This window comes from Rattus rattus, chromosome 4 (genome assembly GCF_011064425.1).
Source record: "Rattus rattus isolate New Zealand chromosome 4, Rrattus_CSIRO_v1, whole genome shotgun sequence".
NCBI classification, from domain to species: domain Eukaryota; kingdom Metazoa; phylum Chordata; class Mammalia; order Rodentia; family Muridae; genus Rattus; species Rattus rattus.
In genome coordinates, this window is record NC_046157.1 from 80,416,423 (window position 1) to 80,438,082 (window position 21,660).

Sequence of the window (21,660 nt, forward strand, 5' to 3'; positions counted from 1 at the left end):
TCAAAGCCACATCAGGACCAGGACAGCTCTGCAGTCAGTCACACAGCTCTGCAGTCACACGCCTCTGACATTTTTCTTTCACCTGGACAGCTGTCAGGGATCCAGCAGTCCCTGTCCTTATATGTGGGGTGGGAAGAGTCAGGGATTAACCCTTTCAGGCCCTGCCTAAGTCAGCCTAACACCAGCCCTCTCTAATAAGCCGTCATCGGCGCACCACATACCAAGGATTTGAGCACATCCACACATATCAGATTACAGAGTTGCCTTATTTAGTTGGGAGTAGAGACATCAGATGAGTTAACTGGGGCCTGGGTATCACTTGTGTCAGCTTAGACAGTCGCTAACTTGTTTCCTCCATTCGTCTGTATTTCAAGGGCCTGCCATGTGCTAGGCAGTGATTCTACTCCCTTTGGACAGCAATGAAAGCTGAAGAAAATGCTGCCCCCATGCCGGTTATATGTAGAGCGGCCCATTTCTGGGCTTTCCTTGGCATCCATGAATAGGCTGCATCAGGTTGGATGCCTGGGGTTTAGAGGGTGGAGTTGCTGATGAAGAGAGATGATAAATGCACAAACTATCATTTTTCAAGTGTGTGGAAAATGGAGAGGTGAGCAGCTGACAGGGGAAGGGGAACTCGGAGGAGCCTCTCCGAGATGGCCTTGCAGATGGGCCGTGCGGTGGGTAATCATGGCTGTCAAAGTGACAGCATTGAGAGGTACCTAGAAGATTGGTGGGTGGGGCATACCTCTGGGCGTACCCCTTAGGGTCTTTCTGAAGTGATTTAACTAAGGTGGCTAGTATCACCATCCAGAGGTTGGGATCCCAGATGGGATAAAAGGTGTAAAGGGAGAAAGCCCAAGGCGTAGGCATCCTGTTTCCTGGCTGGCATGCTGAGAGCTGTTCTGTTTATGCGCGGGACCCTCTGAGACTGAGCCAAAACGAATCCTTCCTTAAGCTGCTTCTCTTGGAGATTTGTCATGGGCTGAACATCTCTCCTGCACACATGCACGCATACACACACACACACACGTGTATGCGAGCATGCGTGAACTTGGTGTTCGCCAGATGCCAGGTACTTCCCTGGTGGCCACATTTAACTCACTCGTCCTCACAGTTACCCAGTGAGGCAGATTATATTATTGTTCTGGTTTTCAAGTTGGGGAAACGAAGGGTATTTGTCACTATTCTCATTCGTGTGACAGATCGGTCAGCATAAGCAACTCAAGGAAGAAAAGGTTTGTCTTGGCTCCAAGTCTCAAAAGAACTTTCAGTTCAGCATGGCAGGGAAGGCCACTGGCAACTAGGACGTCACAGAGCTGTTTGTTTCTTCATGGGGATAGAATGCAGAGAAAGGTTGTCACTAGAAGCAAGTGGGCATATTCTTCAAAAATCTTTCCCTGACATCTTGCCAGCCTGGCCCACCTGGCAAAGACCCTACAGCTTTCCAAATCACACCACAGGTTTGCAATCAAGTGTTCAAAAGGCATGCTTGTAGGAGCCGCTTCAGACTCAGATCATAACACGGAGGCAAGGGGAGCTAAACTGGCTTTGTGACATTGTTGTCACAGATAAGAAGTGGTACTAGGGCCAGAATGCAGGTCCTCTGACCCCTGTGTTCTAGCTTCTGACCGTGAGCTCCTTCCAAAGCCACTGGGAGAGTAAGTAGGTCTTGGGAGCGGCTTCCAAGACCCCATGTGGGCAGGCAACATTAATGCTTTTGGATGCGCGTGTGATCAGAATTGATACAGATGTTCACTGATTCATGGCTGAAATTCACTGACATTCACCAATGGGTGGGAAAAGATCAGGTCCCTGGGCTGTGAAGGTTGAGCCGAGAGCTAGCGCTGAAGGAGCTCAGGGATCCCTGGTATATCTAGGACCCCTGCACACCTGTGGAGGGCTCAGTTCCCAGCTTCTCCTCTGACAGCCTAGGGCGAGAGATGTGTGTGTGTGTGTGTGTGTGCATGTGTGTGTGCATGTGTGTGTGCATGTGTGTGTGCATGTGTGTGCGTGTGTGTTCATGCATGTGTGTGTATGTGCATGAATATGTGTGTATGTGCTTCTGTGTGTGTGCGTGTGTGTGTGTGTGTGCATGAGTGTGTGTGTGTGTGCATGCACGTGTGCATGTGTGTGTGCGTGCGTTCATGCATGTGTGTATGTGCTTGTGTGTGTGTGTATTTGCCTGCGTGCTTCTGTGTGTGTGTGTGTGTGCACGCGTGTGCGCGCGCATGCATGTTCTTTTTGCAGCCCATGCTCTTCACCTGCAACTTTCCAAAGCATTGGGGTATTTCTAATGATGCCACCCTGGATGTTGGTCACTCACTGTTTTTCTTCCTGATATTCCAGAAAAAGCTCACCCTTCAGATTACCTCTTACCCTAATCCTCGTCCTCTAAGCTATATCCTGATTTTCTCCCTCAACTACCCTCAAATGAAATCCCCGTTTAGATGTAAAGGAAGAGAAAATAAAGGGGGTGGTAATTTCTTGGTTTCTCTGGAGCAAATGTATTGGGGAATATTTTCCTCCTAAAACCTCATAAATCTGCTCTGACTGCTGAATTCCCGCTCCTGCCTGATGGGTTCCTTACCAGCTATCTCCTGTCATACCTGCATTTCCCTAAAGAAGCCTAGCTACCTTACCAAGGTAGCTTCTAGCGAGCGTCACAGCAGAGCCAACAGAATCTAAGCATCTAGATTCTCAACCCCATCGAATTGCTGAGGGCCAGGTCGATTCTTCAGAGGGAGTCTTGGGCACAGGGCACAGCTGGCTCCTAGTGATCTTCGATGATGCCCAAAAGAGGATATTAGAGGCTCTCAGAAGGAGGCCTGCTGGCTCCCATTGGCTCTTGGCCATTGGCTCAACCAGGAACACATGTAAGAGCCCACTGTGTGTGTTGGTGGTGGGCTCTGAATTCCCTTCCATCCCAGGGATGCGAGCACAGTATCTTCCTTTGTCCTTTCAGTTGGATAAATGATTTCTCTACCTGGTGGCTGACTGTACTAGACAGAAGTGATAACACCCTGCTTCATACTTTTAGCTTTTATCACATTAGCATCATGTTACTGATGTTAAAACATTAATTCTAAATAAAATGAAGGAGGAAACTCCAGCTCCAAACAGGCATGCCGTGTGGTCTGGGTGGGCATGAGTCCATTTTCTTTCTTTCTTTCTTCTTTTCTTCCTTTGTTTCTTTGTTTCTTTTTTCTTTCTTTCTCTCTCTCTTTCTTTCTTTCTTCCTTCCTTCTTTCTTCCTTCTTTCTTCTTTCTTCCTTCCTTCCTTCCTTTCTTTCTTCCTTTCTAAACAAATGTCTCAGTGGAAGGGACATTCTGAGATGGAGGCTGATGGGAGGGAAGGAAGCCAAGTCGGTGAGAGGTGACTGAGATGACCAGAATGGCAGGCGGCAAGCCAATGTCACAGGCTCTTTTTCAGACTTCCTGCTCCTCCTCTTTAAGATGCAGATTTGGAATGGCCTCTTTCAGAAAGTCCTTCCTCTTCATGAGCAGCCTCCATCTGAGAAGTTCTAACCAGGTGGCCAGTTGGCTGGACGTCCCTGCTCCCATCGCATGGCTGTTTTTCTCCATTGCCTGGTGTCACTGTGAACCTCCTCTCTTCCGTCATCACTAGGCTTGTGCATGTATGTTCTTCTACCGGGTCCTTAGGAAAGCATCACCTTAGTGTTTGTCTCAAGTGCCGGACACATCCGTGCCGGCTGCTGAATGTGCCTGAAGCTACGTGTCAGGCACAGGGTCCAGGCAAGGACAGAAGATAGCATACCTTGGCACGGAACCGATCCCTGAAGTCTGCAGCAGGGAAGCAGTGCCAGAGCGGGGGCTTGACGCTCATTGCCTGTGTCTTATAGTGTGATGTCCTTCATGTGTTTCGTGCATGCCAGACTGAGGGCAGGAAGACTTGGCTGCGTCTCGCCATGGCTCGGTTCAATTCCTGGAACCCATGTGAACACGGAAGAAATGCTTGTCTTGGCAGCCACGCGTTTGTACTCCAAGCTCTAGGGCAGTGAAGAGAGATGGATCCCTGGTAGGATACAGACACTGTAGCCTATTCTGCAAGCTCTGAGTCAGTGAGAGACTTTGCCTAAAAAAAAAGAGGATAGGAATACCTGGAAAATGGCTGCCAAAGTTGACTTCAGGCCTACACACATGAACATGCACACATGCAAATACATATATCTTCACAGAGAAACAAAACGCATACACATGTATAGACATGTATGTGCATGTACACACAGAAGACTTGCAGAGCATGAAAAGGAGCCCCTTTCTACTAGGAGTGTGTGAGCCCCCATAACCTGGTGTTTGCGCCCAGAGGACAAGGGCTCTCTGTCTTTATATCAGAATCCTTACTGTGCATCTCTGGTCTGGGAAACCAGGGATGGATGAAGGCTTAAGTGGGAAAAGGGAGGGAGAGCCATGAAGCTAAATGGTGGAAGAGGGAAGCATGGAGGTTGGCAAAGATGGCGGAGGAGTTATTGTGGTTGGGTGATGGGAGGGAGATTGCTGGTACCTGTCCTGATTTGGGAAGTTTGCACCAGGTGGCCATAGTAACATTGAGTCTGGAATGTTCGACTGTTGAGAGAGGAGGAATCATGGGAGCCATGGTGGGAAATCCTATGCAGACAGTGGTCTAAAGGGAGGTTTTCCTTCCTTTTATTTCAATTCTTTCCCTCCAGAACTTAGAACTGAAGGCATTTCTCAGATTCCTCGAGTCCCCAGGGCAGGGCTGTGAGTTGGGGGTGGGGGCAGTTTAAACAAATGAGTCTGGACACAGGCATGTGGAGAGTGGCTGGGAAGAAGGGAAAGAAAATCGCAGCCCTGGAGCAAAGGACGCTCTACTTTGAGTAGCCGAATCTCAGCCCCTCTGCCAGACAGCTGTCACAGACCCCTGTGAGCGTTTTCATTACAGGAGCTCTGTTCGTTCTCTGTGTCCCTGCTCTCAGCTCCTCTTCTGGCTCATACAAGCTCAAGTCCTTAGAACTTAGTGCCTTCTTGGCTGGGCTGTTCTGTGTCATGTGTCTGCATTCAAAACCTTCTCCAGTCTTCTCTCTCTCAAAATAAAATCAGTGTAGGTGCTCCATATGCATTCATAAGTGCACAAGTGTCAGTTCATGCATGTGGAGGTCAGAGGACAGCCTTGGCTGCTGTCCCTCAGACATTACACACTATCAATTTGGAGGCAGGGTCTCTCACAGGCTTTGAACTCACCATGTAGGCCAGCGGAAGCTGGCCCTGCCACTCCCAGGGAGTTACCTGTCTCTACCTCCCCAACACTGGGATTCCAAGTGTGAGTCACTATGCCTGGCTTTTTTATGTAGGTTCTGGGGATCAAACTCAGATCCTCATGTCTGGAAGGTGAACACTTCACCACCCCAGCTATCTTCCTAGCACTCCTCCAGCCTTCTCGAAGAAGCCATCTTCAAGCAGCAATGATGCAAACACCTACGGTGTATCAGTTGTCCTACTACGGGCCAGGTAGCTATGTCCATGTCCCAGGTACCTTTCTTTAAGTCACAAGAATACATTAGGTCATTGTCATGAGGATCTCTAGCTGATAAGTGATGGAGCACAGCCCCAGACAGAATGAGGAAGCCAACCAAGAAAACAAGAAATGTCTTAAGTTGTTTGATGGTGGTAAAGCGTTTCCCTCTCTGCTTAGAGCTGGGAAACTAGGGTTGAGAGCAGATGGCTGCACTTGAGCCCTTAGGGAGCTTCTGGCATGCTCTGGCATAGGCTGGCCAAAACCCTCTCCCACCCACCTTGGATCTGAAGGAGGCTCAGTTGTTAACTCATTCCTGTCCCCCTGTTTATGAGCTCCCAGTAAGTGGCAGGAAATGCAGGTTTCCTGAGCCACTGTCTCTCTTATTGAATACATGAATGCCACTAACCCTTGAGAGCAGAGGAACCTCCCTGGCTTCTTGCTTCCAAAAGAGGCAGTACTGGTGGCACTGTGGAATTCGTACACAGTCAGACCATCCAGCCTGAGTTCTTTCTTTGAGCCAAGTGGTCGTCTTTGGGGACGGGGACCAGGCTCAAGTGGAGCTGAGAACGAAAGCCTGGCCACTTACTCTTTCTCACCTCCCATCCCAGTGGGCAGGGAAGAGGTGCGACATCTGACCCATGACTCTAGGAGGAGCTGTGAGTTGGCCTTGTCACCTCCCTTCTCCCCCTCCTCCTCCTTCTCTTGGACCTGCCACTGGCAGGGTGGGTGCATCTGGCCAGGTCTTGGTGAGGGAGTCAGAGGCCTACCCCTGTGGGGAGGTCTACCATTGGTGGCCGGGCTTGTGACTTGGCCTTGCTTATCAGGAAACTCAGAAATCTAAAGCCACGGATTGACAACTGCTTTCTCAGAATCACGGCAGCCATTCCAACCTCCATCTGCCTGCTTCTTCCATCCATCTTCCCCTTTGGTCCTGAACTGGAGCAAGAGCAAGGAATTTTCTTCTGTGGGAAAAAAAGCAACCCAAACCCAGCACCACATACTTTATGGAGCTATTGTTGAATTTAATTGGATTGCTTATTCGAGCTGGCCACTTGGTCAGAGGTCAATAAACATTGCTTCGTGGGATGTATAACCAAGCCCTTTCTGGTCTTACTACACCCTCCCAGGAGAACTGAACTCCTAGCCTCAAACCCCTCCCATTAGCTCAGGCTTGACAGTTAACACCTTCATCACTACTGAGCTCAGCACTAAACGTCAGGCCCTTCTGGGAGGAACTCATGAGAGGTCTGACGGCGAGAAGCACACGGATTCCTGTGGAGTATACATGGTGGTCAGTATGATGCTGCCGCCGACGAAAGATGGAGCCTGGTTGGTTCTCTTTCTGCCTTCAGCTTCCTCGGGTGTCACTGAGAGATCACAGCAACACGACCTTTGTCTCTTATGATTTGAACGGTGATTCCTGAAAGCATCTATGATGTCATGTAGGAGGAGCATGGATAAGTTAAAGATGTTGATTATTATTATTGGAGGTAGCTAGCTCTGCTGTTCTGAACAAGCCTGGGTGACACTGCTGCGAGTCTGAGGACTCCCTTTGGGATAATCAGACCTAAGGCAGGTGAGCTGTGACTTGAAAGGAAGGTCAGAGGAAGCCGCTGATTGGCTAAGCTGTTTCTAGTGCTGGCCAAGGTACCTCTAGATTTGACTGACCTGGGTAACTTTTTACACGTGCCAGCTTGGTAAGGTGACCAGTAACTCAACTTTCTTGAGTTGACAACATTCTTTGTAAGACTTTTTAAATTTGGACAATCCCGACCACACCAAGATAAGCCACTTGCCTGGCTGGCCTCTATCCAGGCCCCAAGCCCACCTACAGCTTCTTGCCCAGTTGGTTTGGAGTAGGATCCAGGTGTCGCTGTTGACTACACTGAGGGCTCCACTCACAGTCATAGCCACAAGAAGAAGAGGTGAATTGTGGGAAAGGTTGGTATAGGTCCTGCCACAGACAATGGCATAGGTGAGACAAATTAGTCTCATGTCCAGATCACTCACTGCAGGGGTTCTGCAGCCCTGACACCATCCACCTGGAACTCTGAGGGCGTCTAGGTGACTGGGCCAGTAGGTGACTCAGGATGCAATGCCATTTGTGATCCAGCAGACAAAGGTAGCAGGAGAGACGAGAGCTTGGGAACCTAGGCTCTCATCCAGGCCAGTAGTTTGCCAGTGTGGTTTTGGCCTGAAGCCAAGAAGAGGTGTGAAGCAGCGAAGCAGGGAAGAAAGGGGTTGGCTCAGCCTGGGCTGGCAGTCAGCCAGACCAGTGAGGATAGTGTCTTGCAGAAACTCTTCCCTGCTTAGGGCTCAAGCAAGCTGAGGTGAACAGAGCCATGGGAGGCTCTGCACACCAGTCCCCTAGATACTGTGAGAATAGTCATGTCAACAGTGCCTGGATGGAATGGGAGGATCCACGTAGGTGAATGCAGAATTGTCAAAGAACTCTTGTAGGTGACTGGGTGTTGTGAATAGAGAAGATGGTGTGTGTGTGTGTATATGTGTGTGTGTGTGTGTGTGTGTGCTGGGGAGATGTATAGGAGCTTTGGCCAGCTGATCAAAATCTGTTTTTAGTCCCATAGGGGATTATGTTCTGTGAACTTTGACCCAGTGGTTTGATTTCTCTGTGCACTCCCCTCAGACTTAAGCCTTGGATGCTAAGACCTAAGTTGAAGAGTTTCTTGAGCTCCCTGTGGAAAAGGACTCTGACTACAAGTCAGATGCTAGAGTGATTGCCCAGTCTGCATGAGACCCTGGGTTCAATCCACAGCACACCCCAAAACTCAGTATCATGCCAGTAATCTCAGAACCTGGAGGCAGGAGAATCAGAAGTTCAGGGTCATCCTTGACTACACAGAGATTTTAAGGACTGCTTGGGCTAGGAGATCCCTGTCTGAGAAAAATCAGTTTCTTTTTATGAGGAAGAAATACCATATAGGCTGGGTGTGACTAGCAGCTTAAAACACTTCTGTGGTTTTGAACCTCGGGTTCACTAGGCCATTCCAGGAGAGAATCGGGGAGGCAGAGTTAGCTTAGAAAGAGGTCCCTGTGTGTCCCAGGCTGTATCTGCGTGGAAATCTATGGAGGCGGGCGTCAGGGAAAGGAGGGTTCTCCAGGGATCGCCTGTGATAAAAAGCTGGAAGGGGTCTTTTAGAGAAGGGGAGAAAAGCAGACATCCAAGCTCTGAACCTTGGCTGAGGCCCAGCATGTGTACCAAGCCCGGCACTGGGCACTGTATCGTTCCTGCTGAACTGTGGAGATGATGGCTCTAAATGAAGAAAGTCCTGGCTCAGAGAGAGTGGCTGTAATTCAGGAAGCGCTAGCTCTGCCTGCTGCAGCCAGTCTGCCAGGTTTGGGGAGGGCAGCAGGTACCAGTAGGAAGGGAGGTGTCCTGGGTGAAGGCCAACAGAGTCGGAAGGGCATCAGGAAGGAATGAAGATGCTCTCTGTGGAGATGGACTCTGGGGGGAAGGTTGGCTTGGGGTGAACCCTCTGTGTGGGGGGAAGTCTTTCTTGGGAGCTGGGGCATCCACCATGGAAATGGACTCTGGGTGGGCAGTCTTTGGACAGGGTTGGCCACAGGGGAGGCACTGGGTCTTGGGAACAGAAGAACAGGGAGAATTTCGGGCAGGTGGGTTGCCTTAAGGAGGGGAAAGATTAGGAAAAAGGGTTGCGGTAGCAGACGGAGTGACAGTATGCAAGGAGGCGACACACCGTTGAGAGGTTTCACTCAGCCCTGAGAAAGGGAGAGCCTTTCTGTGAGGAGGATGGGTGCAGAGCTTGCAGGAATGCCAGGCATGGAAAGAAAACGGGCAAGAAGGGAGGTGTGCAGGCAGGGCATAGAGACCTTGGGTGGGGGCTGGGTTCCAGAAGAAACCTCAGCGTCTGTAGCCTGCTCCTTGGAACACTTGGAGAAAACCATCTCATACAGCATTTGCACGCAACATGTGGTGTTTAGGAGGGACGTGAAGAAGAGCAGTAAAATGTCCTTTTGGGAGGCTGAGGCAGGAGGATCACCACCAGTTTAGAGCCACTCTAGGGGAACTACATACATAGTGTGCTCTAGAACACTCTGGGCTAGTGAGACTTTGTCTCAAAAAGGAGAAGCAAAAGGGTAGACAGATGGTCCAGTGGTTAAGGGCACTGGCCGCTCATGCAGAGGAACCTGGGGTCTCAATTCTCAGCACTGATGCAACCCTCTGTAACATTAGCTGCAGGGGATCTGATGCCCTCCTCTGGCCTCTGTGGGCACTGCATGCATATGCCCTACTTTCATGCAGGCAAAACATTCATCCACATAACATAAAAATAAATAAAGCTTTGAAACAAATACAATAAAAACGGGAAACCAGAAATGAGAGATCCAGAAGTCAAAATGCCCCGAGTTTGCCTGGGGATTCCATGTCTGACTTAACTGTGCAATTCTACAAAGGAATATTCCTTTCTGCCATGCGACCCCTCCTGACAGTATTTGGCCAAGGTCTCACACCTTTTGGTGGATGGTGGAGAGGAAAAGACCCGGGTTCCTTAGGTATGCACGAAGATTAATTTCCGAAGAGTAAATTCCTCTCATTTCTTTTATACCTGGCCATTTCAATTCATTCATGTAGAGAGGGCTTTCCCAGGGCATGGCAGGGTGCCGGAGGCCATTCTCTTGGGACCAGAATCTAGATGGAGCAAAGCTCACTGTTTTAAAACATATAAACACATACAAAATAACTCAAATACTGTGATTCTCTGTGAACTGGGATTTCACGAGGTTTAGAGGAGAGCGAGCTTGTATTGGAGTGGCCAGAAAGACCACTGTTTTGCGAAAGTAGGGATCGAGGGAGGAGAGGAAGAAGGGAAGGGGAGCAGGTGGAGATGGATACGGGAGATGAGAGATGGGTTAACGCAGAGACCAGCAGGAGATGGAGCAGCGCAGTTCTTGACTTTATTTCAAAGCTCAGCTAATCTCATGCTTTTATTACTTATCCAATTCTAGAATGATGAAGGACATAGAGTCTTTGTGCAGGCTTAACGTATCGCTACTTTAACACCACATCTTATCATGGACAGAGTCAGGACTCTATTGAATACAGCAATTCATTAGCGCTTATCAAGTTCCTGCCTCCGGGGAGAGGGGAGATTCACTGTAGCTTTCCGAGCCTTCTCGTCCCTGGAGGAGTAAGTGGGTCACCATTATAGGAAGCATGGTAGCTTGGTGTGGTGGGGGGAGGCCGGAGAGGGAGAGGAGAGATCAGGGGTATGCGGGCCTGTTCCTGAGCAATGTGGATCAAGGCCGTTGAGGCAGGAAGCCACCCAGATTGAAGCCGTGTATCCGTCTCCAGTCCTGCCCATCCAGGGACTGTGGGTAACAGATTTGGAAACATACAGGGAGTGGCTAGCCCGGGTTGCACTTCCTTGGAAATCCTGTCCGAGCTGGCCACTGTAGAGACGGGAAGGACCAGCTTCATGGTTTTCGGGACTCAGGGTAAGAAGAAACTGTAGGGTTTCTTATTTAAAGCATATTAAAAATTTCGTGACAGTGGCAGGGGGATGTAGATCGAAAGTGTACCCAGCTGGCATCCCGAGGGCATCCCTCAAGGACCAGATCGCTAGGACCTCTCTTGGGCGGCATGTGGTGAGGCGATGCGGCCGGATGGCTGCCTACAGCTGGGGCTCTGAGCCAGGCTGCTCTCTGGAAACGCCAGGTTCTATTCTGAGAGCTGCGATGGGGAGACGGGTGAAGATTCTGGCATAGCTTAGGTAGCGCCACGGCTGTGTGGACGCCGTCTGCTTACACTATTGCTGTTGTCCATACCCTCTGATCTCTGAGAGGTGGAAAAGTTGTTTCTGAGTTTTGGAATTGGTGAAATGGAGGTCCGCATGCTTTATGCACTCTACTTGGCCAACCTACTTGGCTTCTTTGAGCTTTCATTTCCTTGTACAGAAAAGGAAGCGTGGCTGGGCCCGGTGGCACAGGCCTGTAATCCCGGCTACTGCAGAGGCTGAGGCTGAAGGATCACACATTTGAGTTACATCTGAGCTGCACAGTCAGTTCAAGGGTAATCTGAGTAACTTACTGAGGCTTGTTTTAAAACTTTAAAGTTTTAACGTCCTGAAGAGGTAGCTCAGGGATAGAAACGTGCTCAGCCTTTGCAAAGCCCCGGGGTTAGTCAACAATATCTAAAAATAAAAACGGCTATCAAGTCAGAAAACCCTGATGGCAGGATGTTGGGATAAGTAAACGAGACTGTAAGTAGAAAGTGAATTTCTAGGCTTGCCTGAGCTCCGTGCAGAGTAAGTGCAAGGCCAGCCTGAGCAATGGAGACCTGTCTGTCTCAAAATAAAAGGTGAAATAGGACAAATGGAGTCGGTTGACCAGGTGCGTGGGTGGGTGCTTAGTGTGCTCAAGGCTCTGGGCTCAATGCTCAGACCTCAACGTCCCCAAAAAGGGAGGAGGGGGAGGGGAGGGAGAGGGAGAAAAAGACAAGAGCATGAGTCCAGCGCCTTAGCGTAGTGTCTTCCTAGAGCTGTGTTGCGTTTGGGTGGTTTTGTTTCGTTTGAGGTGTAGAGCACTGGAATGGTTTGGGATGTTTGATTGACATCGATTTACTTCTTCCGTATCAGATTCTCCTCCAGAGCAGCTAGAACTCACCAGCTGGTTAATAGTACACATGCAGAAGAGTCCGGTTACATCTGCTAGACACATCGGCATGCACATGCTTACACACACAAACATACCACTCACACACACACACACCACTCACACACACACACACACCATTCACACACACACACCACTCACACACACACACCACTCACACACACACACACACACCCACTCACACACACACACCCCACACACACACACACAACCACACAGACACACACACCAAGAGACAGCACATACACACCACACACACACAAAAACACCCCACACACACCCCAACCCCACACCCCCACCCCCCCACCCAACACACACCCCACACACACCCACCACACACACTCACCACACATACACACACATACCCCCTCTCACACACACCACACATACCACACACTCACCACACACACACACACCATTCACACACACACACCATTCCCACACACACACACACCACTCACACACACACACACACACACTCACACACACACACACACCACTCACACACACTCCACAACTAAAATGATGCTGTGTAGGATCAGATATCATGTGATAGGAATGAGTCCTCCTCTGGGCATTTCTGCTGGTTTCAGTCCCACATCCTGCTGTCCCTCAGTTGCTAGGAGATGCACCAGGTGACTGAACTCAGGCTCTGGCCCACTGTCCTACCAGCACCCACTCAGTTGTCTCTGTTTCCAGGACTCGTGTGGCTCCTGGGAAGTTGCATTCCTTGTTCCTCACAATCACAGTTCCTAAAAATGATGCCTAGGTGTCTCTTTCCAGCTGACGGTGAGCTGGTGAAGGTGGTGTGGCACTGCTTTTCAGGGACGTAAAAGTCTCCTCTGCTCATGTTGTTGGGAGTGGCTAGTCTTTTCCTGCTTAGACTTGAAACTCATGGTGTGCCTCTTGACAAGTAACACATTTAGCAATGCACACATACAACCTGCCCCAAATACACCACACAAACAGTGCCCATGCGTATACACCATAGGTCAGATATGGCAGAGGATGCACTGACATGTATCGCTTACACTAACACACCATATGTACAAATCACACATACTGCTAAACGCACAAGCACACATACAAAGCTCAGTATATAGTACAGCTTATATACAGACACAAATCACACAAACACACTCCTTACACAAACATACAAATCCTACTTGCACAGATGATGTCTACACCACACACTTCACACGCACATATACCATCTGCATGCACATACCACATACATGTATCACCTAAACATGTACAGCACCTATGAACATATAACACCTACATTCTACAAACACACACATGCCATCTTTACATATACAACTATGCATGCATACAATTCACACACCAAACACATACACACACCACTGCCACCCATGTTCACTTCCCCCTTGGAGTATCCAGGCCAGGGCACCTAGCTGGATAGGAGGGAGGGAAACTTAGCCAGGCACGGGTGAGTGCAGTATAGGATCTTGGTCTTCGATGAGTGCTTGGGCAATGAACACACCTGGGAACAGTTTCAGAGAACTGGTCCATTTACTGGGGCAGGGGAAGGGGTATTTATGCCCTGGTGAGGTGGCCAGCGTCTCTGGGCCAAGATATGTTTGTCCATGTACTGTTAGCCAGGACAGGAGTGTTTGTAAGATGTTTCATCTACACACTCTGTAGGGTGGCAGTAGGGGAACCTTATAAGGTCAAACAAGGAGTGAACCCTGATAACTGTCTGGATAATAAATTCTTACTAGGGTTGATGGTGAGGGATCTGGCTTTATGGTGCCAGGTTGGGAAGTGGGAGGTAGCCAATTCCTGCTGTCCTCATGTATGAGTTTTGTGGGGTTGAAACTCCCTTGACTATTCTTCCATAACCCTGGGCAATATGGTCCTACATGCCACCATATATATCACACGTGTCCATATTCCACCTACATGCATACTTTTTTCACATCTACATGTAGTCATATATATGATAATCTATGTAAATTATCTTTAACATATACCACAAATACACATATATCATCTGCACAGGTATTCTTTTTTTTTTCTTTTTTTTTTTTTTTTTTTTTTTTCCGGGGCTGGGGATCAACCCAGGACCTTGCGCTTCCAGGCAAGCGCTCACCACTGAGCCAAATCCTCAACCCCGACAGGTATTCAACTCAACACACATGCACAGATATCTATAGACCTACTCCATGTATGCACATATACCCTCCACACACCATACTTATACATGAGCCATCTAAACATATACAACTATACACATGCACAATCTTCAAGAATATACCATACACATTTATGCCATCTACATATATGCATGTCTCACATCTTCACGTACTATCTACACCATACATGTACATATATTATGTACCTATACAAACCACACACATGTACATGTACCATTTGCCCATAGGACATATACACATATGGATCTAAGGTATCACCCACATGCACTATCTACATACATTATCTACATGCACTTTACACATGCACATACACCTTAAATGAACATTTACCACCTACAATACCACACCAATATAAAGCATCTACATACACTCTACATGCACATTCTTTGTTAGAAAGAATGAATGAATTGGTTGACAGATGAAGTTGCATACACAGGCTGAGAAGGGAGTGAAGGATCACTTTGTATGTATCATTTATTGTCTAGTAGATAGACGACCTGCTCTCCCTGTCTTTCGGTCCCTGGCCTCTCTACCCTACTTTGCCTCCAACAAGGTATACTCGACTTGAGATGTAGGATTTGTGTCCAGTCAGGCCTTCTCTTGATGCCAAGATGCTGAGAGTGATGGGCTGGCTTATAGGAGAGCATTGAGTGATAGGGAAGAACCATGAAAGACCTAGGGAGGGACCACACTCAGCTAGGTTCTAGGCCAGGCTTACTCTGAAAAGAGCTTGATTAGTTCCCAAAGTGTTCCCTCCCTAGCCCTGCCCTGGCTCACGCTGCCAGTCACAAAGTCAGAGGGCTCAGAACTGGCCTCGGGCCAGTTCTGAGCCCAAGCCTGGCTTCCCTATACCGTGTGACCCCGTATAGCTTGAGAACAGAGCACATGAAGCTGAGGAGGGTGAGCCTTCCATTGTGCTGTGCAGGGATGTGGGGGTTAAGCGGAAGCACTGGCCTCACTAACTAAAGGGGGCTCGTGGCTCAGTTTCTGCTTCATGACAAGACCACAGGATGTGAACCGAGTTCAGAACACAAACGTGTGAGTCCTAGCCGGGTCTCTGGGCAGCTAAGCACTGTTCACCAAGCAACTTAACAGCTCTTGAAGCTTTGCTGTTGATAGCATAATTTATAATGCTTCTATGATATTCTTGTCACGACTGCACCAGTGTGGACAGCTTCCTGGGCCTGTCCTCATGCCTCACAGACTCTAGTAGCCTGGATAGCATCTTCCAGCACTAGGACAGCTAGCCTGTGGGGTGAATCTTCAGGTCAGTACCAGATGGATTTCTCCATGTTCCATGGCTCAGGCAGACAGTGCCCTCAACAATAAGGTCTTACTGTCCAGTTCTAGATGGTAACCAAGAGCATCAGCAGCATCCTGTAACCTTTGGGTGGGTGGGTGGGTGGGGTCTATGGGGCCTCACCAGCTAACAACTTCAGAAGAGATGACTTCTTCAGGCGCTGGGATTTTTTACTTGTTAGCCTGCGGGGTCTAGTGGAATTACGAATCTTTAATAGGATAACCCCATTAAATATCTCTGTCTGTCTGTTTGTATGTACTTATGTATGTATATACACATATAGCTTCTATGATAGCCAGTTTCCATACCACTTTTCCAAGGGGTCCTTAGTGTTAATCATCCTTCCCATGTTTCTTTCTCTACCCTACCTACCCATGCCCCACCCACCCATGCCCCACCCACCCATGCCCCACCCACCCATGCCCCACCCCATTTGACTTATTCCAAGATCACTGTGCCCAAGATCTCAGCATCACCAGAACAACTTACAGGAGGCACAGAAGTTTGGTTAGAGATTCCGAATCTGTAGAATGCTTGAGAAAATCCTGAACGGATCCTGATTTAGGACATTGGACAGGAACGCTGAGGCTTGGGGGTTTATAACAGATCGTATCCCTGTGCTGCCGACTGGCTGTGTGATTATGTGAAGGCCTGACTCTCATGGAGCCAGTTTTGTGGTTGGTTGCTCCTTAGTCATTTCTCTTGTGGGAGTGGGTGTTGGGGCGGGGGGAGGTATGTGTGCGGATGTCTGTGAACACGTATGTATCTGCTCGTAGAAGCTGGAGGTCAACCTGGAATGATGTTCCTTAAGAGCTCCCCAGCACGTTTTTACCAATTTGACTGGGCTGTTGCCCCGTGAGTACCAGGGATCTACCTGTCTGCCTCTCCCCAGTGTTGAGATTATAAGTACAGGCAGCCATTGAATGGCTTCCCATGTGGGTTCTGGGAAGCTGAACTCAGGTCCTTCTGCACGCACAGCAAGCATTTTTTTCAACTTACTCATCTTCCTACCCTCTTAATTATTTCTTTAAAATGACACCATCAATCTAAAGATCTTCATAGGTATAAAATGAAAATCTATCCCAGGGTCTTTCATTCTGTCAAATCAGAATATTAGCATTATTCTGTCTTTAATTAAGATCAAGAAATATATACTGCTGACGGAGGCTTCGCAGTCCTGGGATGCAAGCTGTGCGGGTGGCGTGGGGGAAGGGTCATGACTTGGGGGTGAGGCTTAGAGGAGACCAAATGGGAATGAAAAGATAGGAAGTCCTTCCTGCCTGGCTTGGGGTGGAAGTGGGGAGCTGGGATGCTCAGAATGGGCTGAGGGGAGTCCCTTGGGAAACCTTTGAGAAGGGACTGAGCCAGGTAGTGGGAAAGGTTGGAGGGGTGGAGTCTTGGAGATCTCCAGTCAGAGGCATCTGTTACGTCAGAGGGCACTAAGTCTCCGAAAGGAACAGTGTAACACCATGACTGCATTGAGACAGAGTATAGAGACAGAGCTGGGGCCAACTCGGCTCCGAGTATGTGAGCGTGAGTCTGTCAGAGTGCTTGCAGCTTAGAAAAGGTGTTGATCCTGCGCCTCTGTGTCTCCACAGGAAGGGGCTGCAGCACTGGGGAGTCCTCTGTGGAGAGAAAAGTGGGTCACAGCTGAGTTCCTCTGGCCTGAGCCCAAGTCTTCTGGGTTTCCCTCTGTTCTTGCTTCCTGTTCTCCCCTGTGGCTCTTAATTCTGCTTCTCTTCTTAAAGAAGCTTTACAGTGACGTGCTGCTCTGGCCACTTCTCTCTCCTCCTGCCAACAACTGGGTTCTGCTTTGCTTTCTTTTTCTTTTTAAATTTTGATTGATTGATTGATTGATTGATTGATGATTAGTTGATTAGTTGGGCTGCCATGTTGGGAATTGAACCTAAAGTCTCTTGCATGCTAGGTAAGCATTCTGCCACTGGGCTGTATTCTCAGTGCTATTGTGTTATTTATGTATAGCATGTGTGGATATATGGATGTGTGTGTGTGTCTGTGTGTGTATGTGTGTATATGTGTGTGTGCTCACATGGGTGTGTATGTTTGTGTGTGTGTATGTGTGTGTATGTATGTGTGTGTATGTGTGTGTGTGTATGTGTGTGTATGTGTATGTGTGTGTATGTGTGTGTGTATGGATGTGCGTGTATATGTGTATATGTGTGTGTGCTCACACGTGTGTGTATTGTGTGTATGTATGTGTGTATGTGTGTGTATGTGTGTGCTCACATGTGTGCATGTGTGTGTGTGTGTGTGTGTGCATAAACGTATGTAGAAGACAAAGGACAACCTTAGGTATTGCTAACTTTTTGGACACATAGTCTCTCACTGACCTGGAATTTACTAAATAACAAACCAGCAGATCCCAGAGATCCTCCTACCTCCAAGGTCCCAGCTCTGGGATCACACACACAATTTTGTCTGGCAATTTTTCACATGGATTCTAGGGACTGAGCTCAGGTCCTAATACTTGCAAGGCAAGAACTTCACTATCTAAACTCTCTCCCCAGCCTCCAACCCTGGATTTAATCAATGTGTAATCATTATTATACCTGTGGAGCACAAGGCAATGTGTCAATACATGTCCACTTTATGTAATGATCAAATCAAGGTAATTAGCCTATCTGTCACCCCAACTCCCCACCATCTCTTCATCTTCTCTTACTAGTGAGTTCAGGGTGCAGGGAAAGGCCAGTTCCTCAGTCTCCACTTTTGCTTTCTGAAGATAAAACTGAGTGACTCCTGAATTCTGGCAAGCAATTGTTCTAAGCCTGGGCCTGAGCCTGCCCAGAGACTCATGGAAGAAGTGTGCCTCTGGGACAGGCCAGTCTCATCTTAGTGACCCAGAGACCAAAACCCAGTGGCCATGTTGGCCTCACCTACTGAGTACCCAGGTACTCCTGACATATTTTTACATCTACGGCCTTGTTTACTCCTCAAAGAACTGCCCCGGAGAAGACACTATTATCTCAGCATCTTAGATGAGGCACCTGGCTCTGAGCTAGGAAGGAAATGTCACATATGATAAGGATATTGGCCAATCACAGCAGTAGTGGCTGTGAACCACTGTTGTAAACCTGTACCAGTATGGGTCGCCTGGCTCATATCCCTAATTTGTCACAGTCTAGTAGGAGCGGAAGAGGAGAGAAGGCTGAGGACTCAGGGTGCAGAAAGGTAAAGAGTGGAAGGCAAGAATAAGAGACCACAAGCCCTCCTAGACATCAGTCTGACCCTCCTAGAGTTCCATCCTGCTACTAGCTTAGCCTCGTTTCTTCAGCTTCTGGAAGTTTCTTTATATGCTCACCAGAGATGTCTTGCTCACCAGCTCCCCTTGCATTCACAAGGCTGATGATTCAAATAGGAGGCCAGCTTCATAGTTTCCATGGTTACCCTCAACCCCATCTGCCTTCAGATTTGGAGCCTGACAAAGGCTGACACGGGACGCTCGGCCCCTCACCCACTCTGATGGTTAATATTCACTGTCAACTTGGCGTCGTCTAGAATTAGCAAAGAGGCAAATCTCTGGGCTTGTCTGTGAGGGATGATCTACATTGGGCTAACTGAGGCAGAAGAGCCATCTCTGATCCACAGGCTGTAGTCCCGGGCTGCATAAAAAAGAAGGAAACAGTTATGTGTAGCATTCATCGCTCCCTCCTCCATTATGACTACAAATGCGATGTGACCAGCTGCTCCCACTCCTGCCTTTGTGCATTTCTACCATAAGAGAGCGTACCTGAAAACTCCCTTAAGCTGCCTTTGTCACAGATTTTTGTCTTGGCAATGAGAGCCTAACAAACATCATCTCTCCTGATCATCAGCTGCCAAATCCCATGGAAAATCCCCATACGTCCCTCTTCCCTCAACTGAAGTCTTTCCCACCATGGCCCTGGATAGCCTTTCCCCTATTCCAGCCCCTATAACTCTCCTCTCACTCATCGTAAAAGTTCTCGATTGCTTGTCTACTGCTAGTACTAAGCTATTTCAATGGGCATTTCCTGACTGCTTAATAGAGTGCTCTCTTCCTTCATTTTTTTGCAAGCACAGGTCATTTCTAAGTTGACTTATACCTATGGATTGAGCATCCACTAAGTACAAGTATTTTATTACGCATAGAAATGAAGGTTACCGGAGAGGCAGGAGGCAGCCTCTGTCTTCAAGGAGCCTCAAGTATGTGTGAGAGCCAGTGTTTAAACAAGAAGAGAACCAGTGTGCTGCCTGGCTCTTGTAGACTATTTTATTTAAGGCTTGTCTGAATCTATTAAAAAGCATATCAAAAGATTTATAGAGAAAGATAAAGAGGGGATCAGTAAAGAAAAAAAGGTTCTAGAATGGCAGTTAAAGGGGTTGTGACTTAAATGAGAGTTGACAAAGTTAAATTGTTAGGAGTCTGGGAGCAAAGTGCTAATCTCTAGAAGATTCTCGGGTTCACATGTGCCATGTGTATCTTGTTTATCTCTGTAGCATTCTAACGTTTGACTCAAGGGAATGCTTCAGAGCTAGCGTATCTTAAGTTCCATGGGGCCTGAGTGAAAATCTCTCCCATTGCTGTGTAGGAGAGGGGGATGGTGATGAAGAGCTAGCTGAATGCCCTGACCCCAAGGATGTCTCTGTCAGCATTTTCAACAGTGATGTTGGGACAGCCATGGGTATGTCTTCATATGTTAATAATCCAGGGGAAACAGCTAAGTATCAAGACCCAAGAAGTATCTTAACAACCCCCACCGAGTTAAATAGCAAGATTGGACAGCTGGTTCAGCAGGTGAAGGGGATTGCCACCAAGCCTGACAATGTGACTTCTAGCCTCAGAAGGAAAGAACTGACACGTTCCTCTGACTTCTACGTGTGCATCATGGTATGTGCATGTATGTACGTGTGCATACACACACACACACACACACACACACACACACACACACACACACACCACGAACAAACAAATCCTATATATCTATTTAGAAACTGAAGTTCAATGTACAAGGAGTGGCAGGATGAACTGGGCAAGACTGAGTATGTAAATCTTGTTAGTCTCTTTGTTAAGCCCACTCAGGACACCTGAATTGTGTTAGAAACCAGAGGTGGAGGATGGATCTGCCCTAAAGAGTTCTGTGTGCTGATGGTTTAAGCAGTCCAGGGGTAGCCATGGCAACCGTGGCTCCTCCTCCAGCTGGCATTCCTGGGTGAGGCTTCCCCAGTGGCAAGCCAATGAGTTAACCCTTTCTGTTCCAACACATCAGTTCTAGTTCCTGGCCAGAGACCACCGACCTGTCTTCTTGGTGGGTATGAAAAACACATCTGACCAGATTTCCCCAAATATGTTCAATACCATCCCAAAGGGTAGCTTCATCTGACCTGAGGTTTAATCTCCCAGCAATCCTCTTGCCGAGGGTGAGGGTACTGGCCTTTTCAAGCCGAATGGGTGAGCCACTGTCTTGTGGATATTGTGTGATACTTGCAACCCGTCTGAGCACAAGATAGTAGGAAAGACCTGGGAAGGCCTTTTCATTCTTCCGCTTCTCTGAAGGCCAATGTATCAGGAGCTATGCCCTACAATCAGCTCAGAGTTTCTCTTAACACCTCCTGACTGCTCCCCGCTACACACGCATACACACCCATTGCCTTTAAAAGCATCACACCCAGACCCTGAAGTCATCCAGATCAATGAACTTTGGTGGATGTTGATTCTCAAGGGTCAGAGAACTCCTGAGATATTCTTGCCACAGGAATAGAAACCATGAGATAGGGACCTTCAGCGTTGACCACCTGAAGGTCCCATGTTGTGACTACTATGCTCTACACGTCTCCAGGGATAAAGAAAGGGGATGGGAAAATGTCCCTGTCAGGAAGCACCCCAAGTCTGCTGAAGACAGTTGGATAACTTCAGGTCTGAAGAAGCAGAGAGTGTGTGAGACACTAGTCAGGCCTGTGATGTTGAGTCAATGGCCTTCAATAGCCTCTGTGATAAGAGTTCTGAAGCCAGAGTAGCCTCTGTTCCTGTGACTACCCATTATCTTTGTCCC

General features: G+C 48.3%; 1 protein-coding gene across 1 annotated transcript in view; it reads left to right on the forward strand.

Moving 5' to 3' along the window:
• Positions 1-21,660, forward strand: part of Daam2 (dishevelled associated activator of morphogenesis 2) — a 114,436-nt gene that overhangs the window by 50,154 nt on the left and 42,622 nt on the right. The window lies entirely within an intron of this gene.